At 41.3% G+C, this 17,907-nt stretch overlaps 1 protein-coding gene across 2 annotated transcripts in view; it reads right to left on the reverse strand.

The window, feature by feature from the left end:
• Nucleotides 1-17,907, reverse strand: part of TRAPPC9 (trafficking protein particle complex subunit 9) — a 1,774,054-nt gene that overhangs the window by 1,577,659 nt on the left and 178,488 nt on the right. The window lies entirely within an intron of this gene.

The raw sequence follows: 17,907 nt of genomic DNA on the forward strand, positions 1-17,907 counted from the left end.
CACAAGACAGGAACCAAAACGGAAGGCACCACTGCTTCAAGAACCTTTCTCCCAAAACCAGCCTCAGAAGAAACAAAAGTATAAAAATTTAAAAATTTGGAAAAAGTATGACGAGACGACCAAGTTGCAGCCTTGCAAATCTGTTCAACAGAAGCATCGTTTCATGAGGAAGCCACAGCCCTAGTAGAATGAGCCGTAATTCTTTCAGGAGGCTGCTGTCCAGCAGTCTCATACGCCCGACGGATGATACTCTTCAGCCAAAAAGAAAGAGAGGTAGCCGTAGCTTTCTGACCCCTACGCTTTCCAGAATAAACAATGAATAATGAAGACGATTGACAGAAATCCTTAGCCGCCTGGAAGTAAAACTTCAAGGCACGGACCACGTCCAGGTTATGCAACTTAGGCTCCTTCTTAGAAGAAGGATTAGGACATAATGAAGGAACAACAATTTCCTGATTAATATTCTTATTAGAAACAACCTTAGGAAGGAACTCAGGTTTGGTACGTAAAACCACCTTATCAGAATGGAAGACAAGGCGAATCACATTGTAACGCTGAAAGCTCAGAAACTCTACAAGCAGAAGAAATAGCAACCAAAAACAAAACTTTCCAAGATAACAGCTTAATATCTATGGAATGCATAAGTTCAAACTGAACCCCTTGAAGAACATTAAGAACTAAATTCAGACTACAGGGTGGAGAATTGGTTTAAACACAGGCTCAATTCTGGTTAAAGCCTGACAAAAAGACAACGTCTGGAACATCTGCCAAATGTTTGTGTAGTAAAATTGACAAAGCAGAGATCTGTCCCTTTAAGGAACTTGCTGATAACCCTTTCTCCAAGCCCTCTTGGAGAAAAGACAGATTCTTGGGAATCCTAACCTTACTCCATGAGTAACCCTTGGATTCACACCAAAAAAGATATTTACACCATATCTTATGATAAATCTTTCTAGCGACAGGCTTACGTGCCTGAATCAAAATATCGATGACCGCATCAGAGAATCCCCGCTTAGAAAAAATAAAGCGTTCAATCTCCAAGCAGTCAGCTGCAGAGAAATTAGATTTGGATGTTGGAATGGACCTTGAATGAGAAGGTCCTGTCTCGCTGGGAGTTTCCACGGAGGCAGAGAGGACATGTCCACTAGATCTGCATACCAAGTCCTGCGTGGCCACACAGGCGCGATCAGAATTACCGAAGCTCTCTCCTGTTTGATCCGAGCAATCACCCAGGGAAGGAGAGGACACGGTGGAAACACATAAGCAAGGTTGAACGACCAAGGCACTGCCAAGGCATCTACTAGTTCGGCCTGAGGATCCCTCGACCTGGATCCGTATCTTGGGAGCTTGGCATTCTGTCGAGATGCCATCAGATCCAATTCCGGTCTGCACCATTGGAGAATCAGTGAGGCAAAAACCTCTGGATGGAGTTCCCACTCCCCCGGATGAAAAGTCTGTCGGCTTAAATAGTCAACTTTCCAGTTGTCCACTCCTGGGATGTAGATAGCTGACAGATAACAAGAGTGGGTCTCCGCCAATCGAATTATCTTGGATACTTCTGTCATTGCTAAGGAACTCCTCGTTCCTCCCTGATGATTGATGTAAGCCACAGTCTTGATGTTGTCCGACTGGAATCTGATGAATTTGGCCGAAGCCAACTGAGGCCACGCCTGAAGCGCACTGAATATTGCTCTCAATTCCAGAATATTGATTGGAAGCAGAGACTCCAACTGAGTCCATACACCCTGAGCCTTCAGGGAATTCCAGACTGCACCCCAGCCCAGTAGACTGGCATCCGTTGTCAATATCACCCACGAGGGTCTGCGAAAACACGTCCCCTGGGACAGATGATCCGGCGACAACCACCAAAGAAGAGAGTTTCTGGTCTCTTGATCCAGATTTATCGGAGGAGATAAATTTGTTAGTCCCCATTCCACTAATCGAGCATGCACAATTGCAATGGTCTGAGATGAAAACGAGCAAACGGAATGATGTCCATTGCCGCCACCATCAATCCAATTACCTCCATACACTGAGCCACTGACGGCCGAGGATTGGACTGAAGGGCTCGACAAGTATTTAGAATTTTTGACTTTCTCACCTCCGTCAGAAATATTTTCATTGCTATAGAATCTCTCAGGGTTCCCAAGAAGGGAATCTTTGTCTGTGGAATTAGTGAACTCTTTTCTAGATTCACCTTCCAACCGTGAGTTCTCAGAAAGGACAACACTGTGTCTGTATGAGACTTTGTTAGATGATAAGTCGACGCCTGAATCAAGATATCGTCCAGATAAGGCGCCACTGCTATGCCCCGCGGCCTGAGAACCGCCAGAAGGGACCCTAGAACCTTTGTGAAGATTCTGGGTGCAGTGGCCAACCCGAAGGGAAGAGCCACAAACTGAAAATGTTTGTCCAGGAAGGCAAACCTTAGGTACTGATGATGGTCCTTGTGAATAGGATTATGAAGGTATGCATCCTTCAAGTCCACGGTAGTCATATATTTACCCTCCTGGATCATTAGTAAAATTGTTCGAATAGTCTCCATCTTGAACGACGGGACTCTGAGGAACTTATTTAGACTCTAAAATGGGTCTGAAAGTTCCCTCTTTTTAGGGAACCACAAAAAGATTTGAGTAAAATTCCTGCCCCTGTTCCAGTCTTGGAACGGGACGAATTACTCCCATAGTAGAGAGGTATTTTACACAACGTAAGAACGCCTCTCTTTTTATCTGGTCTACAGACAATCGTGAAAGAAGAAATCTCCCCCTTGGAAGAAATCCTTTGAATTCCAGTTGATACCCGTGGGTCACAATTTCCAGTGCCCAGGGATCCTGAACATCTCTTGCCCAAGCCTGGGCAAAGAGAAAGTCTGCCCCCTACTAAATCTGGTCCCGGGTCGGTGGCCGCCCCTTCATGCTGTCTTGGTAGCATCAGCGGGCTTCTTGGGTTGTTTACCCTTGTTCCAAGCCTGGTTGGGTCTCCAGACGGACTTGGACTGAGCAAAATTCCCTTCCTGCTTTGTTGAGGAAGAGGAAGAAGAGGGTACTCCTTTAAAGTTCCGAAAGGAACAAAAATTATTTTGTTTACCTCTCATCTTAACAGACTTATCCTGAGGTACAGCGTGACCTTTACTTCCAGTAATGTCAGAGATGATTTCCTTCAATTCAGGCCCGAATAGGGTCTTACCCTTGACAGGAGTAGCCAAAAGCTTTGACATAGATGACATATCAGACCACGATTTTAACCATAACGCTCTACGCGCTAAAATGGCAAATCCTGCATTCTTAGCCACCAATTTAGCAATTTGAAAGGCGGCATGTGTGATAAAAGAATTAGCTAGCATGAGAGCTTTAACTCTATCTAAAATATCCTCTAAAGGAGTCTCCATCTTAAGAGACTCTTCTAAGGCATCAAACCAGAAAGCCGCTGCAGTAGTAACTGGAACAATGCAGGCTGTTGGTTGTAAAAGGAAACCCTGATGAATGAATAACTTCTTTAGAAGACCCTCTAATTTCTTATCCATAGGGTCTTTGAAAGCACATCTGTCCTCAATAGGAATAGTTGTACGCTTAGCCAGGGTAGATATAGCTCGCTCCACCTTGGGGACAGTCTGCCAAGAATCACGAATGGTGTCTGATATGGGATACATTTTCTTAAAAGTAGGAGGAGGAGAGAACGGTATACCTGGTCTGTCCCATTCCTTCTTGATAATTTTCGAGATTCTCTTAGGAACCGGAAAAACATCAGTGTAAACGGGTACTTCTAGATATTTGTCCATTTTACACAATTTTTCTGGTGGTACCATAATAGGGTCACAGTCATCCAGAGTTGCTAAGACCTCCTGAAGTAGTAGGCAGAGGTGTTCTAGCTTAAATTTAAAGGACATGACGTCCAAATCTGTCTGAGGTAACACACTTCCTATTTCAGAAAGTTCTCCCTCAGAAAACATTTCCCTGACCTCCAACTCAGATCCCTGTGAGGGCACATCGGAAATAGCCAACAAAGCGTCAGAGGACTCAGTATTCACATTTATTCCTGTCCTACTGCGTTTACCCTGTAACCCTGGTAACTTAGATAATACCTCTGTAAGGGTAGTTGACATAACTGCAGCCATATCCTGCAGAGTAAATGAATTAGACGTGGTTGAGGAACCTGGCGTCGCTTGGGTGGGCTTTAAAGGTTGTGACTCTTGGGGAGAATTAGACGGCATATCCTGATTCTCGTCAGACTGAGAATCATCCTTAAGCACACTTTCTTTACATAAAATATGCTTTTTACATTGTAAGGCTCTTTCAGTACAAGAAGTACACAAAGTAAGATGGGGTTCCACAATGGCCTCTAAACACATAGAACAAGGAGTTTCCTCAAGTTCAGACATGTTAAGCAGACTAGCAAAAACCACAATAGTCGTTTTTAAACCTTTTTTGAAGAATCTAAAACTAACACCTCTTCCTATTACTAACACAGGCAAAGAGAATGACTGGAGCTGGAGGGAAGGGAGGAGCTATATATACAGCTCTGCTGTGGTGCTCTTTGCCACTTCCTGTTAGCAGGAGGATAAATCCCACAAGGATGAAATCCGTGGACTCGTCATATCTTGTAGAAGAAAAAAGGCACAAAAAAGTAACACATACACATAAAAAATATCCCTCTGAGCTCAAATGAAGCTAGCACTAGCAAGTTGGCCAAGGGCATTCCTGATGGTTTCCATCATAAGATACAACAGCCCCCTAAAACATAAACTTACCTCAAAAGCTTTTAACCTAGTACTGAGATCGTTATCAGTAGAAGTTTCAAGCATATCATGGAGTAAAAAAATAAAATAAGTGTAAAGGAAGTTTCCTGCACTAAATGTCAGAAAATAATATCTTTATCTTTTTAAATAAAAATAATAAAGAAAATCTTAATGCCTAATACTACAAATATGTCCCTCATGACTAAGTCAGTACTGAAGAGGGGAACTCCAGGGTCCAAACCAGGAAACCCTAAAATAAAATAACTAACTCTTATAGAGGTAGGAAGGCTTATTTAGAGCACTGAGATTTGGGAATCTTTGCCTCCTCCCAGTGTCAGGAAAGGAAATTCCCAGGAGTAATGGATTGTGGACTCCTATCACCTATATGAAAGAAATAAACTGTGCAGACCACTTACAGAGACAAAATTCTCCTAATTTGAAACAGGGGTCTCAAGTAAAAACTGCAATAATTTGAGGGGACTCTGACAGAGGATTTCAGGTGACCATAGTGGCAATGGCAAAAATTAGTTCATGAAAAAGTAAATAACAGAAACACACGACATAGCGCACTAAATATTAAAGGGCAGATACACACAGTGTTTTATGTGATTATACTTCACAATATCATATATGTAGTGGCTCTAATAGCTGTGTATCAAAAATAAAAATCTAAAGATAAGTGAAATAAATGACTGTACATTCAAACATGATTTTGTCATATTTAATACTTAAATAAATCACCTCAGCTGGTCAGGAGGGTTCTTTACCTCATAGAAATAATGATATCTGACAGAAATAATGATCTACACAGTACTGTGTGAGAAAGTGGAATATAATAACTGCTGAGCTTTCAGCCATATCCTGCAGTGACTGCAAATTACTGCCTTTATTTCAAGGCTGTTGCATTATTTATCTGCTATAAGGTTTACAATCATACTTCCTAGAAAGAGTTATCCGTTACTATCAATCTGGCCAAACCAATCCAGCTACATACTCCCAGGTCACACTTGGAAATTGAACTTTATTGATCCCGTGTTCCTGCCCTGATGAAAACAGTAAAGAGGGTTATGGTGTCTTTTTGTGTTTCTTTCCATGGCTCTAATTGTTGTTGTGTCATTAAGCTAAAGCACAGAACAGCAGACAATATAATTAGAGAAGCAGAACAGAGTTCTTCTTCTTAGTCTGCTTTGTGCTGACTGAATCACAGTGGTGACAAAGACACTAAACTTTGGCTATCATTTCATATCGAAATAACAAGCTGGAGACAATGCTCACCCATTCACTCAGATTTGATGAAAACTGAAAAGCTACACAAAATGTAATCGGAGATAAAGACTACTGGACCAATATGCTTATTCAGAAATGCAATTATACATAAAGGTGCCCCATAAGGTGTATATTAGCATTCAGTGATACACAAATCAGAAAGTAGTCCCAAAGTTACAAGATTTACAAAATCCTCTTCAAGTGTCAGGATCAGCTCCTCTCCAATCGGTATAGGGTTAACAATCAATCATCTAAAAACACATGCAAAAAGAGAAGGGGCGCTCCAGTGGTGCATTAACTGGACAACAATCAGATACAGTGAATAAACGTAAACAAACTCACAAGTGTAAAGCACTTTAGTGCAAATCTCACAGTGTTTGGGTAAATTAGCAGCCTCCCAGCATGCTTTCCTTTTAGTACTTTACTTCTTTACAGCCAATTGGTATGGAAAGCAAATAAACTCACACTAAGTGCCACCAATAAACAAGCACTATGCAGGATGCTGAACCTAAAATGGGCCGGCTCTTAAGCATTACATTCAGGCTTTTCAAACAATGATAGCAATAGAATGAAGAAAAATTGATACAGTAATAGGAGAAAATTAGAAAGTTGCTTAAAATTGCATGCTCTATCTGAATCATGTAGGAAAAAATTTAGTATCGCTTTAACTTTATGACAGCAGTTAGCCTTGTTGTTTGTGGACTAAAGCCCAGATTGGCCGCTCCAAATAAGGAAAATGATGGGTGGAGTTTAACTATTGAAAAATAGTTGCAGTACAAAGAATCTTAATTTGTTTTAAAAACGTTAACCCTTGGCTTATATGTTATTCTACAGTAACGCAACAGAAATGTCTGATAATTACAAGGTGTTAACTGTCCCTTTAAGAGTTAATAGCAGGTTTAACCGTTTTGGTTGTTTGGTTTAATAACAATTGGAAATCAAAGCAAAGGTTTACAGGAGTCAAGGATCTTATGGTTCTAGTTAAAGGTACAGTCTAGTCAAAATAAAACTTGCATAATTCAGATAGGGCAGGCAATTTTAAACAACTTTCCAATTGACTTTTATCACTAAATTTGCTTTGTTCCCTTGGTGGTATTTTTGAAAAGCTAAACCTAGGTAGGATCAAACTGATTTCTAAACTGTTGAAAAACCGCCTCTCAGCTCAGAGCATTTTGAAAGTTTTTCACAGTTAGACAGTGTTAGTTCATGTGTGTCATATAGATAACATTGTGCTCACTCCCGTGTTGGTTATGCAAAACTGGGAACTAGAGAATGGGTAATAAAAAGATTATCTATCTTTTTAAACAATAAAAAATCTGGTTAAAAAGGTTAAAAGAAGGAAACCGTGCACTAAAGTATTAACTCCACATAACAAATAATTCATATGAGGGATAACGATTTTAATGACATAGTTACACATAAGATTTAATAAATGGTGTGTCTCATTCTTATTTTGGTTATGCCATAATCCCCTATTGAATGCAGAATATAAATTAAACATATTTCCAGAGAATTAATATTTGCAGTAATCCAGTGATACACTCTGATGCTGCACAGCTTATTTGTTATACAAATAAAAATAAAAAACTTGTTTACTTTAGGAAAAATGCAACAAAAAAAATTATATTAACCCCTTAATGACACACGTCGTATAGGGTACGTCAGACACAAACTGGTCGTTAAAGACCAATGACATACCCTTACGTCATTAGGGGTTTAAAGCGTCTGGAAGCGATCCTGATCAATTCCAGACGCTTTCAAGGTATTGCCGTGAAAAGCGTAATCTCATTTAAGGAGAGTGCTGTGCCATGGGCGATCGGAGCCGATGATTTTAGCGAGGTTCAGCGGCACAGTCAGGGTGAGTTTAGCATATTTTTTTACTAAGTGATAACAAACTCCACTTTATTTTTAGTGATCGTGAATCCTAGCGTTTATTAAACGCCCAGATTTACCATACCATTAAACAATTTTCAAATTTACTTTTATTACCAAATGTGCTTCATTTTCTTGGTATGGTTTGTTGTAGGAGCAGTAACTCACTTCTGGGAGCTAGCGGAACATACTGGGTGAGCCAATGGTAAGGTGCATATATTTGCAGCCACCAATCAGCAGCTAGCTCTAAGTAGTTGCATTTCTGCTCCTAAACCTACCTTGATATGATTTTCAATAAAAGGATACCAAGAACAAAGCAAATTAGATAATAGAAGTAAATTGGAAAGTTGTTTAAAAACATAATTTATGCTTACCTGATAAATTCCTTTCTCCTGTAGTGTAGTCAGTCCACGGATCATCCATTACTTATGGAATATATCTCTTCCTAACAGGAAACTGCAAGAGAATTACCCAGCAGAGCTGCTATATAGCTCCTCCCCTCACATGTCATATTCAGTCATTCGACCAAAGCAGACGAGAAAGGAGGAACCATAGGGTACAGTGGTGACTGGAATTTAATTAAAATTTAAACCTGCCGTAAAAACAGGGCGGGCCATGGACTGACTACACTACAGGAGAAAGGAATTTATCAGGTAAGCATAAATTATGTTTTCTCCTGTTAAGTGTAGTCAGTCCACGGATCATCCATTACTTATGGAATACCAATACCAAAGCTAAAGTACACGGATGAAGGGAGGGACAAGGCAGGAACATTAAACAGAAGGAACCACTGCCTGAAGTACCTTTCTCCCAAAAATAGCCTCCGATGAAGCAAAAGTGTGAAGCGAAGACCAAGTCGCAGCCTTGCAAATCTGTTCAACAGAGGCCTCATTTTTAAAGGCCCAGGTAGAAGCCACAGCTCTAGTAGAATGAGCTGTAATCCTTTCAGGAGGCTGCTGTCCAGCAGTCTCATAGGCTAAGCGTATTATGCTACGAAGCCAAAAAGAGAGAGAGGTAGCCGAAGCCTTTTGACCTCTCCTCTGTCGAGAGTAAACGACAAACAGGGAAGAAGTTTGACGAAAATCTTTAGTTGCCTGCAAATAGAATTTCAGGGCACGGACAACGTCCAGATTATGCAAAAGTCGTTCCTTCTTTGAAGAAGGGTTAGGACACAGAGATGGAACAACAATCTCTTGATTGATATTCCTGTTAGTAACTACCTTAGGTAAGAACCCAGGTTTGGTACGCAGGACTACCTTGTCTGAATGAAAAATCAGATAAGGAGAATCACAATGTAAGGCAGATAACTCAGAGACTCTTCGAGCCGAGGAAATAGCCATCAAAAACAGAACTTTCCAAGATAACAGCTTGATATCAATGGAATGAAGGGGTTCAAATGGAACGCCTTGAAGAACATTAAGAACTAAGTTTAAGCTCCACGGCGGAGCAACAGACTTAAACACAGGCTTAATCCTAGTTAAAGCCTGACAGAAAGCCTGAACGTCTGGAACTTCAGCCAGACGTTTGTGTAGAAGAATAGACAGAGCAGAAATCTGTCCCTTTAACGAACTAGCAGATACGCCCTTTTCTAAACCCTCTTGTAGAAAGGACAATATCCTAGGAATCCTAACCTTACTCCATGAGTAACTCTTGGATTCGCACCAATGTAAATATTTACGCCATATCTTATGGTAAATTTTTCTGGTAACAGGCTTCCTAGCCTGTATTAAGGTATCAATAACCGACTCCGAGAAGCCACGCTTTGATAGAATCAAGCGTTCAATCTCCATGCAGTCAGCCTCAGAGAAATTAGATTTGGATGTTTGAAAGGACCCTGAACTAGAAGGTCCTGTCTCAGAGGCAGAGACCACGGTGGAGAGGACGACATGTCCACTAGGTCTGCATACCAGGTCCTGCGTGGCCACGCAGGCGCTATCAGAATCACCGAAGCTCTCTCCTGTTTGATCTTGGCAATCAAACGAGGAAGCATCGGGAATGGTGGAAACACATAAGCCATGTTGAAGACCCAAGGGGCTGTCAGAGCATCTATCAGCACCGCTCCCGGGTCCCTGGACCTGGATCCGTAACAAGGAAGCTTGGCGTTCTGACGAGACGCCATGAGATCCAGATCTGGTTTGCCCCAACGACGAATCAGTTGAGCAAAGACCTCCGGATGAAGCTCCCACTCCCCCGGATGAAAAGTCTGGCGACTTAGAAAATCCGCCTCCCAGTTCTCCACGCCTGGGATGTAGATCGCTGACAGGTGGCAAGAGTGAGACTCTGGCCAGCGAATTATCTTTGAGACTTCCAACATCGCTAGGGAACTTCTGGTTCCCCCTTGATGGTTGATGTAAGCCACAGTCGTGATGTTGTCCGACTGAAATCTGATGAACCTCAGAGTTGCTAACTGAGGCCAAGCTAGGAGAGCATTGAATATTGCTCTTAACTCCAGAATATTTATTGGGAGGAGTTTCTCCTCCTGAGTCCATAATCCCTGAGCTTTCAGGGAATTCCAGACTGCTCCCCAGCCTAGAAGGCTGGCGTCTGTTGTTACAATCGTCCAATCTGGCCTGCGAAAGGTCATCCCGTTGGACAGATGTGGCCGAGAAAGCCACCATAGAAGAGAATCTCTGGTCTCTTGATCCAGATTTAGTAGGGGGGACAAATCTGAGTAATCCCCGTTCCACTGACTTAGCATGCACAATTGCAGCGGTCTGAGAAATGGTACTATGTCCATTGCCGCTACCATTAAGCCGATTACTTCCATGCACTGAGCTACTGACGGGTGTGGAATGGAGTGAAGGACACGGCAAGCATTTAGAAGTTTTAATAACCTGGCCTCTGTCAGGTAAATTTTCATCTCTAAAGAATCTATAAGAGTCCCTAGAAAGGGAACTCTTTTAAGTGGTAATAGAGAACTCTTTTCCACGTTCACCTTCCACCCATGCGACCTCAGAAATGCCAGAACTATCTCTGTATGAGACTTGGCAGTTTGAAAACTTGACGCTTGTATCAGAATGTCGTCTAGGTACGGAGTCACCGCTATGCCTCGCGGTCTTAGTACCGCCAGAAGTGATCCTAGAATTTTTGTAAAGATTCTTGGAGCCGTAGCTAATCCGAAGGGAAGAGCTACAAACTGGTAATGCCTGTCTAGGAAGGCAAATCTCAGATACCGGTAATGATCCTTGTGAATCGGTATGTGAAGGTAGGCATCCTTTAGGTCCACTGTGGTCATGTACTGACCCTCTTGGATCATGGGAAGGATGGTTCGAATAGTTTCCATTTTGAATGATGGAACTCTTAGAAATTTGTTTAGGATTTTTAAGTCCAAGATTGGCCTGAAGGTTCCCTCTTTCTTGGGAACCACAAATAGGTTTGAATAGAATCCCTGCCCGTGTTCCGTCCGCGGAACTGGGTGGATTACCCCCATTAGTAAGAGGTCTTGTACACAGCGTAGAAACGCCTCTTTCTTTATTTGGTTTGCTGATAACCTTGAAAGATGAAATCTCCCCCGTGGAGGAGAAGTTTTGAAGTCCAGGAGATATCCCTGAGATATGATCTCCAACGCCCAGGGATCCTGGACATCTCTTGCCCAAGCCTGGGCGAAGAGAGAAAGTCTGCCCCCCACTAGGTCCGTTTCCGGATAGGGGGCCCTCTCTTCATGCTGTTTTGGGGGCAGCAGCAGGTTTCTTGGCCTGCTTGCCCCTGTTCCAGGACTGGTTAACTTTCCAGCCCTGCCTGTAACGAGCAACAGCTCCTTCCTGTCTTGGAGCGGAGGGAGTTGATGCTGCTCCTGCCTTGAAGTTACGAAAGGCACGAAAATTAGACTGTTTGGCCTTTGATTTGGCCCTGTCCTGAGGTAGAGCATGGCCCTTACCTCCCGTAATGTCAGCAATAATTTCTTTCAAGCCGGGCCCGAATAAGGTCTGCCCTTTGAAAGGAATATTAAGCAATTTAGATTTAGAAGTCACGTCAGCTGACCAGGATTTAAGCCATAGCGCTCTGCGCGCTTGGATGGCGAATCCGGAGTTCTTAGCCGTAAGTTTGGTTAAATGCACAACGGCATCAGAAACAAAAGCGTTAGCTAGCTTAAGTGTTTTAAGCTTGTTGATTATTTCATCCAATGGAGCTGAGCGAATGGCCTCTTCCAGAGACTCAAACCAGAATGCTGCCGCAGCAGTGACAGGCGCAATGCATGCGAGGGGCTGTAAAATAAAACCTTGTTGAACAAACATTTTCTTAAGGAAACCCTCTAATTTTTTATCCATTGGATCTGAAAAGGCACAACTATCCTCCACCGGGATAGTGGTACGCTTAGCTAAAGTAGAAACTGCTCCCTCCACCTTAGGGACCGTCTGCCATAAGTCTCGTGTGGTGGCGTCAATAGGAAACATTTTCCTAAATATGGGAGGAGGGGTAAAAGGCACACCCGGTCTATCCCACTCCTTGCTAATAATCTCTGTAAGCCTTTTTGGTATAGGAAATACGTCAGTACACACCGGTACCACATAGTATCTATCCAACCTACATAATTTCTCTGGAATTGCAACCGTGTTACAATCATTCAGAGCCGCTAATACCTCCCCTAGCAATGTGCGGAGGTTCTCTAGCTTAAATTTAAAATTGGAAATCTCTGAATCCAGTCTCCCTGGATCAGATCCGTCACCCACAGAATGAAGCTCTCCGTCCTCACGTTCTGCAAACTGTGACGCAGTATCTGACATGGCTCTCATCTCATCCGCGCGCTCTATCCTTAACCCAGAGCTATCACGCTTGCCTCTTAATTCTGGCAACTTAGATAATACTTCTGTCATAACAGTAGCCATGTCTTGCAAAGTGATTTGTAAGGGCCTCCCTGATGTACTTGGCGCCACAAAATCACGCACCTCCTGAGCGGGAGGCGAAGGTACTGACACGTGAGGAGAGTTAGTCGGCATAACTTCCCCCTCGTCGTCTGGTGATAATTTCTTTACATGTAAAGATTGACTTTTATTTAAAGTAGCATCAATGCAATTAGTACACAAATTTCTATTGGGCTCCACATTGGCCTTTAAACATAGTGAACAAAGAGATTCATCTGAGTCAGACATGTTTAAACAAACTAGCAATGAGACTAGCAAACTTGGAAATACTTTTCAAAATTAATTTACAAGCAATATAAAAAACGTTACTGTGCCTTTAAGAAGCACAGAAAAACTGACACAGTTGAAATAACAATGGCCAAAACAGTTATAGCAACCAAATTTTCACAGTAAATGTATTAAGTTAGCAAAGGATTGCACCCACCAGCAAATGGATGATTAACCCCTTAGTACCCAAAAACGGATAACAATTATATAATTAACGTTTTTCTCACAGTCAAATACACTGTCACAGGACTGCTGTGCATGATTACCTCCCTCAAAATGGATTTTGAAGACCCCTGAGCTCTCTAGAGACGATCTAGATCATGGAGGATGAAGTAGACAGATTGTGACTGAATTTTTACTGCGCAAAAAAGCGCTAAAATAGGCCCCTCCCACTCATATTACAACAGTGGGGAAGCTCAGAAACTGTTTCTATGCAGAAAACAAAAATGGCCATGTGGTAAAAATCATGCCCTAATAAGTTTTATCACCAAGTACCTCACAAAAACGATTAACAAGCCAGTAAACGTTTTAAACATACATTTGAAAGTTATGTATTATTATTAATAAGCCTGCTACCAGTCGTTTTTACTGCAGTTAAGGCTCATACATTATTTCAGTATTAACAGTATTTTCAGAGTCAATTCCATTCCTTAGAAAATACATTCAGTGTACACACACACATCAGCCTGATACCAGTCGCTATCACTGCATTTAAGGCTGAACTTACTTTACAATGGTATCAGCAGTATTTTCTCAGTCAATTCCATTCCTCAGAAAATAAATTACTGCACATACCTCATTTGTTGCAGGGGAGCCCTGCATGCTATTCCCCTTCTCTGAAGTTACCTCACTCCTCAGATGAGAAACAGCCAGTGGATCTTAGTTACGTCTGCTAAGACCATAGAAAAAAAAACCCAGGCAGATTCTTCTTCTAATGCTGCCTGAGAATAAACAGCACACTCCGGTGCCATTTAAAATAACAAACTTTTGATTGTAGAAATAAACTAAGTTAAAAAACACCACAGATCTCTCACAGCTTCCTTTTAGTTAGGCTGCAAGAGAATGACTGAATATGACATGTGAGGGGAGGAGCTATATAGCAGCTCTGCTGGGTAATTCTCTTGCAGTTTCCTGTTAGGAAGAGATATATTCCATAAGTAATGGATGATCCGTGGACTGACTACACTTAACAGGAGAAATTGCTTGCTCTGTCTGAATAATGAAAGTTTAATTTTGACTTTACTGTGTCTTTAAAGGTGAAAAAACATAATTTATGCTTACCCGATGAATAGATAAATCATCACATTTATTTCCTATTCACCAAGAGAAGGCAAAAAAAAAAAAACTACAATGCAGATTTTTTTTCTCTCATAACTTCTCTTCCACTCTCATCGATTCATACAGCAAAGCAGAGAAGAAATACTAGAAAAATAAGAAAGGACCAAAACAGGGCAAAAGAAGTGCAAAAAAGGACCTACCACCAACTGAAGAGAATAATAATGGGCAAGTTCATGGACTCTCACCATAATGAAGGAAATATGTTTATCATGTAACATTACATTATGTTTTCTTTCATGTGAGAGTCCATCGCATCTCATGTGGAATCAGAAATCCAAGAAGTAAAGACCAAAGGACCACCAGGATATAAGGCAGGTATGATCCTAAACAAGCACAATGGGCTGCAGTACTTTCCTTACAAAGGTCACCTCAGCAGTGGCACAAATAGTAGCGCATCATAGTAGCATTAAGAAAACAAAGAAGCAGGTAGCAGCTTTAGAAATCTGGTCAAGAGAAGAATCAATAGAAAAGGCGCCAAAAAGCAGTCACTGTTCTAGTTAAATGAGTAGTAGTATGGTCAGGAGGGAACTTACCAATCACCAGACAGACCCTTCTAATCAAAGCTTTACGCTAGACTGCAGTAGCTGTAGCCTTATGACCCTTGTGGGGCATAGAAAAACTTAAATTATGCTTACCTGATAATTTTCTTTTCTTCTGACGAGGAGAGTCCACAGCTGCATTCATTACTTTTGGGAATTCAGAACCTGGCCACCAGGAGGAGGCAAAGACACCCCAGCCAAAGGCTTAAATACCTCCCCCACTTCCCTCATCCCCCAGTCATTCTGCCAAGGGAACAAGGGACAGTAGGAGAAATATCAGGGTGAAAAAGGTGCCAGAAGACCAAACAAATATGACCGCCCCATAGATAAAACGCAGGCGGGGAGCTGTGGACTCTTCCCGTCAGAAGAAAAGAAAATTATCAGGTAAGCATAATTTAAGTGTTTCTTCTTAAATGGGAAGAGTCCACAGCTGTATTTATTACTTTTGGGAAAACAATACCCAAGACACTGAATGCAAACAAATGGAGGGTACAGAATCCGCCCCTTTGAAGGGCACCACAGCCTGAAATTACCCAACACCCGATAAAAAACTGTAACCCAGTAACTGCCCATCAGTTAAACCACTTGCAAGCCGTGCTAGAGACCACTCAGAATCCCTAGAGTTCACTGAGAGCAAAGGTTTCCAAGGAGCAAAGCTCTGCGGCTCCCGGCTCCCACTAAACGTACCCCTGACTTGAAGGAAGAGAACCTCCCTCTACCCCCGAGGGGGAGAACAGAGGACCCAATAAGAGATCCACAGGACCACCAACAAGAGTAAGAAGAAACCTCAAAACGACTAAAGCGAACCCAAGGTTGCTACAATATATTCGTTGCATGGTGGGAATTGACCTATATTAATACCCCAATGAATCCATGGCAGAGCAGAATTGAGCTACTAGTTCGTTATATAGCTGACCTGCTTCTGATAGTAAGATACCCTGTAGCTGACTCAGAATTTGATGAATTTTTGTCATACTGTAACCATAATGAGTTGGGACTTTCATTCACGGGGGCTTTCAGTGAGAAGCAGGTGAACTATTTAGATCTTAACATAAGCATTGAAAATATGCAAATTGTAACTAAATACCGCAAACCCACTGCGGGTAATACAATTTTACATGCTTCCTCACACCACCCTGATCATCTGATCAAGTCTATCCCAAAGTCTCAATTTCTTAGAGTTAGAAGAAACACCAAGAGTGATCTTATTTAGGATCAACAAGCAAGTGAACTCAGGGATAGACTTGCAAAACGAGGGTATAAACATAATCTCCTTGAATCTTGCAAAGCAAGAACAAGAGATAATAAATCAGCTTCTAGCCTTAAGAGGACACACATAAATAATGATTTTGCAGGCTCAGTAGTTTTTTCAACAGAATATAGTCAACAATATGATGAAATTGTAGGGATCTTAAAGAAGCACTTAAAGGCAGATGAGACCCTATATCCCTATACAAGCCATTGTAAATTTGTTTCTAAGAAATCCAGGACTTTGTCACAAATTTTATCACCTAGTCAGATCACATGTAGCTCTTACAAAAATACATGGCTTAAAAAACAGGGTACATTCAAATGTGGACATACAATTTGCTATACATGCCCCAATGTCAGAACAGGACATCAATTTTGTAGTCAAGTTACAAGTGACGTCTATGACATAAGATTCTATGCCAATTGTGGCTCACAATTTGTGGTCTATCTCTTGACATGCAACCTTTGTCATTGTCAATATGTGGGCAAAACAACCAGAATGCTCAGAATGCTCAGGACCAGATATAGCAAACATGTAAGAGATGTTAAAAAACTACAATAAAGATTCTGCAGTTGCCAACCATTTCAATAATTTTCATCTAACCCATATAGCTAGTATTTCAGTTCAAATTATTGATATGGCCGTAGTGCCAATCAGAGGAGGTAATAGGGCCAAAATTTTAGAGAAGAAGGAACTTTACTGGATCCTCAAATTGAAGACCCTTGCCCCCCAAGGCATGAATAGAGAGTGTGACATAGATTATTTTATTGATAATTAATGAATTGAGCTTTTCACTGATATATGAAGTATTTGTTCTACCTATGGTCAATGAATTCTTTTTCAATATCTCACATCTCTATTCATGTCTTGACTAATATTTCTTGTCATTCAATCTTGTTACTACTATAAGGTACTACATAGGATCATTGAACATAATTTGTCTAACCTAGTTTTCAGATTTATTATTGTAGTATCAGTTGGATATTTATTTATTTATTTTGTAACTTTAACACATAACAGTATTCAACAAATCAGTACCATTATTATCTTTATTATTTGTCTTGATCTCATTAGGGGCTAGTTTAATTAATTCATTTTTTACAGCATGTTGCTTTATATAAGATTGTTTTACATTTTTCTTTTTCTTTTTCCTTTTTCTTAATGCCCATAATTCGTTTATTTGCTCTCTATGTTAAGCATTTATTATAATGTATGAAATGTCTGTAAACTCAGTACTGTGCTCTGTTTGTTACATCTATTTAATTATTTTTCTAGCCTTTTGGGATCCTACCCTTCTATTTAACACAGCAGTCTGTTTTTAACCTTTTTCTTTTTTATGTCAGTGAGGCAAGGCAATAGTTAAATCTATGACTCTCACTGCATAAATAGATGAGGTTTCTCACAGAGTCCCTCATCTATGAGTAAGCGCCTGTAGGGGGCGCGAAACATGTAAGATTTCCTGCTTGTTTTAACTGCCATGCCTGATATGTATCTTTTAATGATGTCTGAATAAATTTTCAAGTTTTATCTCTAGTTTTGGATTGAGAGCCTGCCGTATTTTTTCTATTTCTATACCCCTGGCAAACTGATCCCTTGCTACCGGGCTACGGCTTTCCATGCATTAAGAAACTTTGTTTATGGGACTCCTTTTTTTCCCTTCCGCTTTGCATTAGCGGTTTGGTATTTGGAATGACTTCCAGTCTATAGTGTGACTGGCTGGCTGCGTTCTCCGCTTTTCTCCCTCCGTTGCTACAAGACCACCTGCCCAGGGACAAG

This window comes from Bombina bombina, chromosome 5 (genome assembly GCF_027579735.1).
Source record: "Bombina bombina isolate aBomBom1 chromosome 5, aBomBom1.pri, whole genome shotgun sequence".
Lineage (NCBI taxonomy): Eukaryota > Metazoa > Chordata > Amphibia > Anura > Bombinatoridae > Bombina > Bombina bombina.